The sequence below is a fragment of the Hypanus sabinus genome, chromosome 1, assembly GCF_030144855.1.
Source record: "Hypanus sabinus isolate sHypSab1 chromosome 1, sHypSab1.hap1, whole genome shotgun sequence".
Lineage (NCBI taxonomy): Eukaryota > Metazoa > Chordata > Chondrichthyes > Myliobatiformes > Dasyatidae > Hypanus > Hypanus sabinus.
Window position 1 is genome coordinate 172,290,892 of NC_082706.1, and position 12,949 is coordinate 172,303,840.

The 12,949-nt window shown below is 39.4% G+C and overlaps 1 long non-coding RNA gene across 1 annotated transcript; it reads left to right on the top strand.

Moving 5' to 3' along the window:
- Window positions 1-5,623: 5,623 nt before the first annotated feature.
- On the top strand, window positions 5,624-11,639 carry LOC132400504 (uncharacterized). The gene is made up of 3 exons (XR_009514271.1): window positions 5,624-5,763; window positions 6,428-6,482; window positions 11,619-11,639. It is a non-coding gene; the product is annotated as an uncharacterized LOC132400504 (long non-coding RNA).
- The last annotated feature ends 1,310 nt before the right edge of the window (window positions 11,640-12,949 follow it).

Below are 12,949 nucleotides of genomic sequence, written 5' to 3' on the forward strand. Positions count from 1 at the left end.
CTATCTAATCATGTGTTGCATTGAACTGCTGCTGCTAAGTTACCAAATTTCACAACACATGCCAGAAATAATAAGCTTGATTCTGATTCTGATAGTCCTGCTGCAAAAGGGCAGCAATTATATCAGGGCCCAAGAAGAGTCATGTGATCTGCCTTAATGAATATCGTCCAGTAGCACTCACATCTACGGTAATGAAATGCATTGAGAGGTTGATCATGGCTAGGCTCAACTCTTGCCTCAGCAAGGACCTGGATCCACTGGAATTTTCCTATTGCCACAATAAGTCTACAGCAGACGCAATCTCAACGGCTCTTCACATGGGCCTAGATAACCTGGACAATAGAAACACTTATGTCAGGATGCTGTTCATTGACTATAGATAGACAATTAACACCACTATTCCCACAGTCGTGATCAGTAAGCTACAAAACCTGGGCTTCTGTACCTCCCTCTGCAATTGGATCCTCCATTTCCTAACCAGAAGACCACAATCTGTGTGGATTGACAAGGAACCCCATGCAAGGCTTATTGAGAAAGTAAGGAAGCCTGGGATCCAAGGGGGCATTACTTTGTGGATCCAGAACTGGCTTGCCCACAGAAGGCAAAGAGTGGTTGTAGACGGGTCATATTCTGCATGGAGGCTGGTGACAAGTGGTGTGCCTCAGGGATCTGTTCTGGGATCCCTGCTACTCGTGACTTTTATACATGGCCTGGATGAAGAAGTGGAGGGATGGGTTCGTAAATTTGCTGATGACACAAAGGTTGGAGGTGTTGTGGATAGTGTGGAGGGCTGTCAGAGGTTACAGTGGGGCATCGATAAGATGTGAAGCTGGGCTGAGAAGTGGCAGATGGAGTTCAATACAGATAAGTGTGAAGCAGTTCATTTTGGTGGATTAAATATGATGGCAGAATATAGTATTAATGGTAAGTATTAATGGCAGTGTGGAGGATCAGAGAGATCTTGGGGTCCGAGTCCATAGGACACTCAAAGCTGCTTTGCAGGTTGACTCTGTGGTTAAGAAAGCATACGGAGCATTTGCCTTTGTCAATCGTGGGATTGAGTTTAAGAGCCGAGAGGTAATGTTGCAGCTCTACAGGACGCTGGTCAGACCCTGTTTGGAGTATTGCGATCAGTTCTGGTCTCTTCACTACAGGAAGGAAGTGGAAACCATAGAAAGGGTGCAGAGGAGATTTACAAGGATGTTGCCTGGATAGGGGAGCATGCCTAAGAGAAAAGGTTGAGTGAAATTGGCCTTTTTTCCTTGGAGTGGCAGAGGATGAGAGATGACCTGATAGAGGTGTATAAGATGATGAGAGGCATTATTAGGTGTTAGGTGTTGATAGTCAGAGGCTTTTTCCCAGGGCTGACATGGCTAGCACGAGAGGGCACAGTTTTAAGGTGCTTGGAAATAGGTACAGAGATGATGTCAGGACTAAGTTTTTTTTTTACACAGAGTAGTTAATGCGTGGAATGGGCTGCTGGCGACAGTGGCAGAGGCGGATATGATAGGGTCTTTTTAAGAGACTCCTGGACAGGTACATGGAGCTCAGAAAAATAAAGGACTATGGGTAACCGTAGGTAGTTTTAAGGTAAGGATATGCTCAGCACAGCTTTGTGGGTTGAAGGGGCTGCATTGTGCTGTAAGTTTTCTATGTTTCTAATATCTTCTTCTCACTGACAATCAACAATTAGGGCTGTGTGCTTAGCCAACTGCTCTGCTTCCTCTATACCCATAGCTGTGTGGCTAGGCATAGCCCAAATGCCATCCATAAATTTGCTGATGATAAAACCATTGTTGGTAGAATCTCAGATGGAAACAAAAGAGTGTACAGAAATGAGATATACCAGTTAGTTGAGTGGTGTCACAGAAACAACCTTGCACTCACCGTCAGTAAGACCAAAGAGCTGATTGTGGACTTAAGGAAGGGTAAGAAGAGGGAACATGAACCAATCATCCTAGAGGGATCAGAAGTGGAGAGAGTGAGCAGTTTCAAGTTCCTGGGTGTCAAGATCTCTGAGGATCTAACCTGGTCCTAACATATCAATGTATTTATAAAGATGGCAAGATTCCGTTATATTTCATTAAGAGTTTGAGGAAGTTTGGTTTGTCACAAACACTCAAACATCTGCAGATGTACAATGGGGAGCATTCTGACAGACTGTGTCACTGTCTGGTATGGGATGGGGCTTCTACACAGGATTGAAAGAATCTACAGAAAGTTGTAAAATTAGTCAGCTCCATCTTGGGTATTAGCCTCTGTGGTATCCAGGACATCTTCAAGGAGTGGTGCCTTAGAAAGGCGATGTCCATTATTAAGGACCCCCAATACCCAGGACATGTCCTCTTCACATTGTTACCATCAGGTCAGAGGTACAAAAGCCTGAAGGCACATACTTTGCGAATCAGGAGAAGCTTCTTCCCCTCTGCCATTTGATTCCTAAATGGACATTGAACCCATGAACAGTTACTTTTTTAAAATATTATTTCTGTTTTTGCACTATTTTTAATTTGACTATTTAACATACATATATATACTTACTGTAATTGATTTACTTATTTTATATTTTATTCTGTTTTATCATGCATTACTTTGTACTGCTGCCACTAAGTTAACAAATTTCTTGAATTATGCTGGTGATATTAAACCTGATTCTGATTCTGATGTTTAGATGGTGTTTGAGATGTGCTTGGCCACACTGTCATGAGTGCAGAGAGTATAGACCAGTGACCTAAGCACACATCCTTGCGCTGCACCTTTGTTGATTGTCAGCGAGGAGGAGATGCATCATCTACCTGCTCTGACTGTAGTTTCCCAATAATTGAATCGAGCATCCAGTTGCAGAGAGAAATACAGAGGCCCAGGATTTGAAGCTTGTTCATTAACACGGAGGGATTGATGGTGTTGGATGCCAAGCTGTCATCAATAAACTGTAGCCTGACATTGTGGGACTGTTTCTACTAGGAGAAGGGGTACAGCTAGGTTACTGGTATCTTAAAATCATCCGCTTCGGGCAGATAGGGCTCGTCACCTGTGGTTGGCACTGCATCTGGGAGAAATGAAATTCTGATCTCAGATCGCTCCTGCTTTGCAGCTATACCTACTCACGGGGAAGGTTTCTGGAGTAAATCCCAAGGAAAAATCCAGAGCTGGAGTCCCTAAGGCAGTCCTGCATTGAGTTCAATGCTGACTGGTGACCCCACTAGTACTAAACTGTATTAGTCTTTGCTATTCTTTTGAATCAACCAGCAGCATGGGGAGGGAGAGCCTGCTATGAGGGCAGCAGCTTGCTCTCCATATCATAGTGCACTGGCTTATGTATCATGTAAACAGCTGTGACACAACATCCATGGTCAACCCAATCAAAGGGGCCTCAAAAGCCTGACGTGTATATTGTGGTTCTGCTCCAGAGCTTCCACTGCAGACCTGTTGCAGTGGTTGGCAAATTGCAGTGGGTCCAAGTCCTTGATTAGGCAGGAGTTAATTCCAGCCATAGCCAACCCCTCAAAGCACTTCATTACAATAGATGCAAGTGGTACCAGGTAATAATGATTGAGCAGATCTTGAGCACTCGAACGACTGATGGCCTGTGGAAGTAGGTGGGAACCTCAGAATACAGCAGTGAGAGGTTGGAGATGTCCTTAAATACTCAAGCCAGTTTGTCAGTACAGGTTTTTAATGCCTGCCACAGGCTGATGCCTCATGGATATTGGTGGAAGTAATCATTGGGGAGCCTCTGTTACAAAGACCTGACCCTTCAGGACCTAGAGCAATTCTGGCTGATGCTAGATACACTAATGATCCAGGATGGCTTGCCCAGCAAAACTCAGTCTATAGCCAAGGGCAAATGCAGGCATTGTACAATTGACAGCTAATGAGAAGCCTGTTTAGATCTATTTAAAATAGTTTACAACCTGCAGGCTCCCTACGTTGTACCTGAATCCTGTGAAATAAAAGCAGAAAATGCTGGGAACACTCAACAGGCCAGTTACCACCTGGCTAAGGAGAAACAGAATTAACATTTCAGATTCAAGACTGTTTGTCAGGATTTGGAAAGAAAGATAAAAGAGGTCAGTTCAATGAAACTGCTTCAGTTGTTGAGTGATATAATTGCAGGTGCTGACTGTGAATGAAATCTAGAAGCCCTACTCAACATATGAGATGAGATATTTGGTGGGAAAGGAAGGGGTGTCTAGAAACACCTTTCAAATTAATTTCCTTGTCAGTGGGATGTTTAGAGTTCTCGGTGGAATGACTCAAGATACACAAACCACTCAGGCTGAATATATTTTTCTTGGCTTCATGATGTTATAAAGAAACTTATGTTTACTTGCAGTTGATGGATGAATGAAATAAAAACATGGTTTCATCAATACTTTTGGGTGAACCATCTTGTGATTTGCTATTTTTCATCTGTCAAGAGTGTCACTATGATGAACAACTAGAAAAGAAACCGCTCCAATGTAGGCAGTACACATCATAGCTCATAACTGATTTGGCTTTCCATATATGCCTTTGGCAGTTGCATGAAACATCTTGGAACGAAACAAATCAGTTTGGCATTTTCTACCCTTTATACTAGTAATGGATCAAAATGATGCAATTGCTAACAAAATCAAACTTTGATTATACATCAGGTTTGTTTTATTTTAAAATTCTGCAATAATCTTGCTGATTTTTTTTCTTGTTTGGGTCTTTCATTGGGAATTTTAAAGTGATGCAAAGTAATCATATATTTTGGAAAATGAGACTAGATATGCGAAGGAAACTGCCCAAATGATCACAGGACAAGATGTGATCAATTCTTTTATTTTATTTCCTTCTCTCGCTCGTATTAAAGCTGCTGCATGAGGTGAGTGTTTCATTGAAAACACAGGGTGATCTTGTTTCACAGACACAGCCATTTTTACTGCCTATGGTAGGTGGTGCTCTGATAGAGCTTTTCAAAGTCAAAGGTATCACATCTCATTAGTCATGTACCTGCAAACTTCAGCAATCTGCAAATGCAGCAATAATTAAGCTGGCTAGCTTTGAACAGCATTTCAATAAATATATTATGAGTTTAATATTTCTCAACTTTACAAATCTAAACTTGCCTCATTCCAGAGATGATGATCTGTTTCCTTTCCATGCCAAGGTAATTTCCTGCAGTCTCCCACTTTGCCTTAACTTTCTTCATACTTCTGTCTGCTACCCTATCACTGATAGTCTCTACTGAATCGTGTCTTTTCTACTACCATATCCCATTCCACCACTCACTTTTGTTGCACTTCATAATTGTTTTGTGCCTACCCTCACAAATCAACAACTCCGCCCAATCTTTTGTTTATTGCTTTTCCTTAATGTTTTACCCTTCCCTCCCTACCCACTCCACAGACGTTATTTAGCTTCCTTAACTCTTTGCCTTCTCTTTTTTCATTCCCTTGCACCTTCCTTCTTTTACCTTTCTCTTTCTATATCCAATTGCCATCCTTTGAAACGTATTTCTTTTCCCTCCTGTTTTTCCAAACCTTCCCTTCTACTTTCTCACCATTCTATTCTTATCTTTAATGTTTCCTCTTCCCTTTCCTCTTGACTCTTTCTCTGTTTGGATTGAATGTGACTTTTGATTGTATCTACTACAGGAGACAAGCTCGTTTTTGAATTACAGAAGGTGTACTCAGCGAGTTTCATTTACTACAGCATCTGCCCATTCCTGAGCCTTCACGTAAACAAAAAAAACCATTGATGAGGTTTTTTGATCTGGAATCTTTCAGAGCAAAGGTGTGTATAGAAGAGAAAATGAATGTTCTACCTTTTAATATTTCTAAGCTTCTAAAAGTATGTTAAGCTTATGTGAGACATCAAACTTAGATGTACATTTATTGTTCAATTTTCAAACGAGTTAAGACTATCAACTGAACAAAACCCAACAGTGGAAAACTGAAAATACTAACAGGAAATATTGGAAAAACTCAGTAGGTCAGAGAGTGGAAAGGGAAACACTAAATGTGTTAGATTTTTCAACAAGTGCTGTTGGCATTTCCAGTATTTCTGTTTTTATTTTGGGGCTCAGCTGTAGTCTAGCGATAACAATCATATCTATAAAATATTCCATGCTGTGGTATAAAGAGGACTAGAGTGTTCAACTGTATTTTGGCAAGTATTCATTTCTAACCAGCATTACTAAAGCACATTATTAGGTCATTACTTTGTGGGTCCTTGCCCAAGGGAAATTTGCTGCTGCAAATCTTGCAGTAGATCAACGGTTTCACTTTAATAGTAAACCATTAGGCATTGAGTACTTTGGGACTTTTTAATGTCGCGAAAGGCGTCTTCCAAATTACTTGCAATCTGACCAAGTAAAATGTGAAATAGCGATATGTAAAATAATGTTTAGATGATGAGAAAAGAAACAGTGGTTGAAACTGAAATAATTTATTTTCAGCTGATGTGCGTAAAGATTCAAGAGGAGGCTATTCTAGCAGGACTTGGTAAACATAGTAAGTGTTTGACTGAACCACACTCAATTGAAAATTGTCTTGGGAAGTATTCTTTCCTATACCATGTCCTCTAAAAGTAAGCAACTGTTTGGGACAGCACTTGTCTGCCTGAGGAAGAGCATAGGAAACATCTCTCCCTCTCCCTGCTCCCCCTTTCTTCCCCTCTCCTACTCTCCCCCATTCCCCCACTCTCTCCCTCTCCCCCTCTCTACTCCTCTCCCTTTCTTACCCTCCCCATCCCTCCCCCTCTCTCTTTTTCCCCACACTTTCCACCTACTCTCTCCCCCACATTCTTCCTCTCTCTCTCTCTACTGCTCTCTCCCGTGTCTACCCCCTCTCCCTTCTCTTTCCCTATCTCTCTCCCCACCTTCTCTTCCCCCTCTAATAACTAAGGTTGAATCAGTCTGTTGAAAATGTCATCATACTTGACTAAGAATGCTTTGTACAACTAACATTGCTGAGTATACATACTAAAATCTTCTGCTTCTATCTCAGTAAAAGCCATTTATCCATTCCTCTGTCTCAGCTCAGCTGCTGCTGGCCTTGTCCATGACTATTCCAATCCACTCCAACTTTCTGTCCAACTGTTCATAAACCTGAAGTCACCTACAACTATGCAACTGACTCTAACTCTAACCAAGTCTTCTTCATCCATCTCCCTGCTGCTCACTGAATCACATTGGGCACTATTAAGCAATGCCTTGATTTTAACATCCTTATTTTTGACTTCAGATCGCTCTATAACTTTGATCTTTCTTGACTGTGCTGGCCCCCATTGCCCCTCCCTGATAATTGTACTCCTATAGTTGTGTATTATTGACTTTGAAGATATTGATGTTTCCACCTTTGTAAGCATATCTGGCAGAGCGAAAACTTTCAAACATCCTTCTTCTCACTGATAATGATCATTAATACCCACCTCTTCTGTCAAACATTTGATTAATCTGCTGAAACATCTGCATTTGTGGCTCTATTGATCAAAGTGGTGTGTTGTGGTGAATTAAATTTTGTAAAAATATTTTATAAAAATTTGAACAATTCCAAATGGCACTTTAACTCTTTGTGAGCTTGCAGCTGAAAATGTGTCTGTGCAAGTTAAACACTGCAGGTTTGTTAAATGTTGGCTACAGCGAGTGGTTTCTTTTTTGGCCTCAGGCACAGCTAGCACGACAATAAAGGAGTGAAATGTTTATCTGCCCGTCCGTGTCTCACCATGCTTGTAGATTGAATTATTGGGCCACCTTTCGCTCAGTTCTTGGGAGTTCACCTAGACCAAGGAATTAGGATTGACCTGTGCCTAGGACAGACCCAGGGTGATTTCAAGCTCCTGAATACAGCAACAATTTGAGTGGTGACTATGAATTGTGAGCCCTAAAATCTGTGTGGAAATCTTAGTAACTTACTACATAGCATTTTGTATGGTTTATTTGTTCTATCAATTTTATGATGAGTTTGGCTTAAGTTACTTTGTTGTGCCTGTACAATCATTACCACATCTGGACACTCAAATAGGTTCAGGTCTGATCAACCCAGCCTATCACAAGCGGATAGCATATGTTTTTATTGTAGTCTAGCCATAAAAAAAATTCCAACTTGTACACAAGTTACAATCGGCAAAAACAACCCGGATAAGTCTAAGTACTTTGTGGTGGAGAAGGGTAGCCCAAGAAGTGGCAGTGATTCACCATTCACAGATTGTTGGACATAAAACTTGAAAATACCATCACTGCAAATTCCTGAGAAATATGTATACAATTAAATCCAGCCTTTGAACCCTTAATAATGGAGTAGGAAGCCCACTTAAGATAACAGCCAGGAATATTACAGGCTAGCATCAGATTCTCCCCCTTTTAATATTCTTGCCCACAAAAACACCATCAATGATGGATCATCATCATTTGACATAAGAACAAAGTTCCTAAAAAAAAACTGCACTTTTAAAAAATTTCTTCTGTTCTTATGAAAGAAAGTGAGGTTAACAATTTTGTAACAATCTTTCAACAGAAATGTGGTATAATTTCCATAGTTTCTGTGAATTAACTCCATGTGTAAAGGAAACAATATGCAGCTTTAAGAAGAACATTTATTACTCTTTTCCCCCTCTGGTTCATTTAGAGCCTTCTTTCTAATTGATACCAGACTATCAAAAAAGTATCTGGTAATGAACAGCAGTTTAATTTTTTTTTTAGATCAACGAAGAAATTACAGCCATTATATTTGTCCAGTAAGCATCTGGCTCAAAACAAATGGGTCAGAATCTCTGCTAAAGGGAACTGGCTGTACTGGTCAGCTTACAATGACCTTTTCTATGTTAAGTAGGTCAACCTGCTGTCTGAAGGGGAGCAGAAAGGCCATGCATACTTGTGTGATGTAATATCATCACAAGCCCCCCTCCCAAAAAAAATAGTTGCTAAAATCATTGGAGCCACATGGTCTCATTACAACCTGTTGTCAGAATATTAAGGGCAATGGATGTTTAAGAACCTTCACAATTTGTGTAAATGTACAACCCTGTGCAAAAGTCTTAGGCACGTCTTTAGCTAGAGTGCCTAAGGCTTTTACACAGTACTGTATCTGTCATCATAGAATGGAGAGTGAGTTTGTGAAGCTGGTGGGAGCAAAAGATGTCGGGAATGGAGAGGGTGCAGACACACCCAGCCCTGAGACACTAGACAAGGTTGATTCCAAACAAGTGGTTTATTGATCATTACAGAATGTAATGAATGCTTTCCACTCCCTCCCCTCTCCATTCCCCTTTTCTCAACTGTGATTCCCATCTCCCAGCACCCTTCCTACTCTTAGTCCACAATAGAGATCTATAACAGAATCAGGTTTGTCATCACTCACATATATCATGAAATATGTGTTTTATTTTGCAGTACTCTGTAAAAGGCTTTGGCACCCTAGGTATACAGTTGTGCCTAACACTTTTGCACATTGCAATTGTTAATTGGTTTATTATTGTCACATGTATTGAGAAACAATAAACAATTTTGTTTTGCATGCCATTGATACAAATCATTTCAGATAAGTACATCAAGGAAGTACAAAAGGAAAAGCATTAACAGGATGCAATGTAGCATGTTGCAGTTCGCAAGGAAGTGCAGAGCAGGTAGACAATGAGGTGCAAGGGCTTTGACTGAGCGATCAAAAGTTCATCTTTATTGTAGAAGAGAGAAGAGGCCCATTCACGTCTTTCTTTTTCAATCTTTTTATTGAATTTCATATATAAAAAAAACATTATAATATTGAATAGGTTATAAGTGCACTAGACTTGAAGTTGAATTAGTAATAAGATAACAATATCTTATTAAAATATCAGCAAAAAAATAGTACATTAATCAATCAAACCTATATTAATTATACATGAAAAAGACTAAGAATAATCATCAAAAGAAAAAAAAATTAAAAATATAAGAAAAAAAATATTGAAAAAAAAATTAAACCTAAACTAAACTAACATGGGCAGTAATAACAGTTTATATGTATATGATAGTGTCAAAAACTCCAGAACTCCATACCAGAACAAGAATAAAAAGAGAAAAGGTCTGGAAGAGGCCAAATTAATTCATATGAAAGTGTCGAATGAACGGTCCCCAAGTTTCTTCAAATTTAATTGATGAGTCAAAAATAGTGCTTCTAATTTTTTTCTAAGCTCAAATAAGAAATAGTTTGAGAGAACCACTGAAACGTGGTAGGAGGATTTACTTCTTTCCAATTTTGTAATATAGACCTTCTGGCCATTAATGTTACAAAGGCGATCATTTGTCTAATTGAAGGGGAAAGTTGATTACCATCCTCATTTGGTATACCAAAAATTGCAGTAATAAAATGAGGTTGTAAATCAATATTCCAAATTGAGGAAATGGTAGCAAATATGTCCTTCCAATAGTTATGTAAAGTGGGACATGACCAAAACATGTGGGTCAATGAGGCCACATCTGAATGACATCTGTCACATTGAGGGTTAATATGAGAATAGAATTGAGCAAGCTTATCTTTAGACATATGAGCTCTATGTACGACCTTAAATTGTATTAAAGCATGTTTAGCACATATAGAAGAAGAATTAACCATTTGTAAAATTTTTTCCCATTTTTCTGTTGATATATTATATTGAAGTTCTTTTTCCCATTCTTGTTTAATTCTACCTGATATTTCTGGTTGTATCTTCATAATCATATTATAAATAAGAGCCACTAATCCCTTCTGACAAGGATTCAAGGTAAAAATCATATCTGAAAAATCTATCAAAGTTGAATTGGGGAAGGATGGTAGAACTTTATATAAAAAATTTCTGATTTGTAAATATCTAAAAAAATTAGATTTAGGTAACTTAAATTTGTTGGAAAGTTGGTCAAAAGACATCAAAATACCTTCAGAAAAAAGATCACGAAAACATATTATACCTTTCCTTTTCCATATGCTAAAAGCTTGATCTGTCAAAGAAGGTTTAAAAAAGAAGTTAAGTAAGATAGGGCTATCAAGAACAAAGTTTTTCAGAGTAAAAAACTTACGAAATTGAAACCAAATTTGTAATGTGTGTTTGACAATAGGGTTGGATATCTGTTTATTGAATTTAACTAAATCAGCAGGAAGAGAATAAAGAATATCCCTGTGCATCATTACATTCTAAATTTACCCACTGTGGGCACAATGGTGAATCCAAATCTAATTTCCAATATATTAAGTTTCGAATATTATTCGCCCAATAGTAAAATCTAAAGCTAGGTAAAGCTAAACCACCATCTTTTTTAGATTTTTGTAACTGCCTTTTACTTAACCTGGGGTTTTTATTTTGCCACACAAATGAGGAAATTTTTGAATCAATGTTATCAAAAAAAGATTTATTCACGTCTTATAACTGTGGTATATAAGTTGTCCTCGAGCCCAGTCATGTGTGTATTCAAGCTTTTGTATTTTCTGCCTGATGGAAGGAGTGTGTGTGTGGGGGTGGGGGGTGGTGAGGGGGTAGGAAGAAGAGTGTTTCACTGAGTGGGACATGTTGATTATGTTGGCTGCTTTCAACAGGAAGGAAAACAGACAGCAGGAATGTAAACAGAGTTTATAGAAGAGTCTGATTTTCATGATGGATTGAGCTATGTCCTCAACTCTCTTCAATTTCTTGTGTTCCAGGGCAAAGCAGTTGCAATGCCGATTTATTTTGTATTTGGATGGGATGCATTCTATGGTGCATCTATAAAAGTTGGTGAGTATCATTGGGAACGTGCTGAATTTCTTAAGCCTTCTAAGGAAGCATTTTTAAAAAGTTAAAAATTAAATACTTATAAGCAACTAATTACTTCAAAAATATGTAAAAGTGTTAACATTACACCTGTTTCCCTCTCTCTGCATATATCACCTAAAACGCTCAGTACTGTTTCAAAACACGTAGATGAGCCAATTCCCAGTTGTATCTTTCAATCCTGTTCCTCTCTCTGTACCCATGACTATGTGACTAGGAATAGCTCAAACGCCATCTATAAGTTTGCTGATGATACAACTATTGTTGGCAGAATCTCAGATGGTGATGAGAGGGCGTACAGGAATGAGATATTCCAGCTAGTTGAGTGGTGTTGTCGAAAAATCTTGCACTCAATGTTAGTAAGTGATGCACCATCAATAACTCTCTGAGACGTGAGGTGAGATATTGGCTTTTAATAGCTGGAAGAAAGAACAAGCAGCAATTGACCACCACACTGCATCCTGGAGACTGAGACTGGGGCGGAGTCCCCAATCGCCTTTATACCGGGGTCCGTGAGAGGAGCCACGGTCAGTGGGAGGAGCCAGAGGAGCAGTCAGTGGGGGGCGGGGGTGTCCAGACAGGTATATGTAGTTCACCACAGTAAGACAAAAGAGATGATTGTGGACTTCAGAAAGGGTAAGATGAGGGAACACAAACTAATCCTCATAGAGGGATCAGAAGTAGAGAGTGTAAGAAATTTCAAGATCCTGGGTGTCAAGACTTCTAACCTGTTGGAATATATTGACACAGCTATAAATAAGGCAAGACAGCGGCTGTATTTCTTTAGGAGTTTGAGGAGATTTGTTCTGTCACCTAAAATACTCAAACTTCTACAGATGTACCGCGCTGAGCATTCTGACTGGCTGCATCACTGTCTGGTATGGGAGGGCTACCGCACAGGATTGAAAGAAGCTACAGAAAGTTGTAGAATTTAAGAGCTCCACCATGGATACTAGCCATCGTAGTATCCAAGGTATCTTCAAGGAGTGGTGCCTCAGGAAGTCACCATCCATCAGTAACTACACAGGACATGCCCTCTTCTCACTGTTACAATCAGGAAGGAGGTACAGGAGCCTGAAGGCACACACTCAGTGATTCAGGAACAGCTTCTTCCCCTCTGCCATCCGATTGTTAAATGGACATTGAACCCATGAACACTACCTCACTACTTTTTTAAAATTTCATTTTTTGCACTATTTATTTTAACTTAATTATATAATAT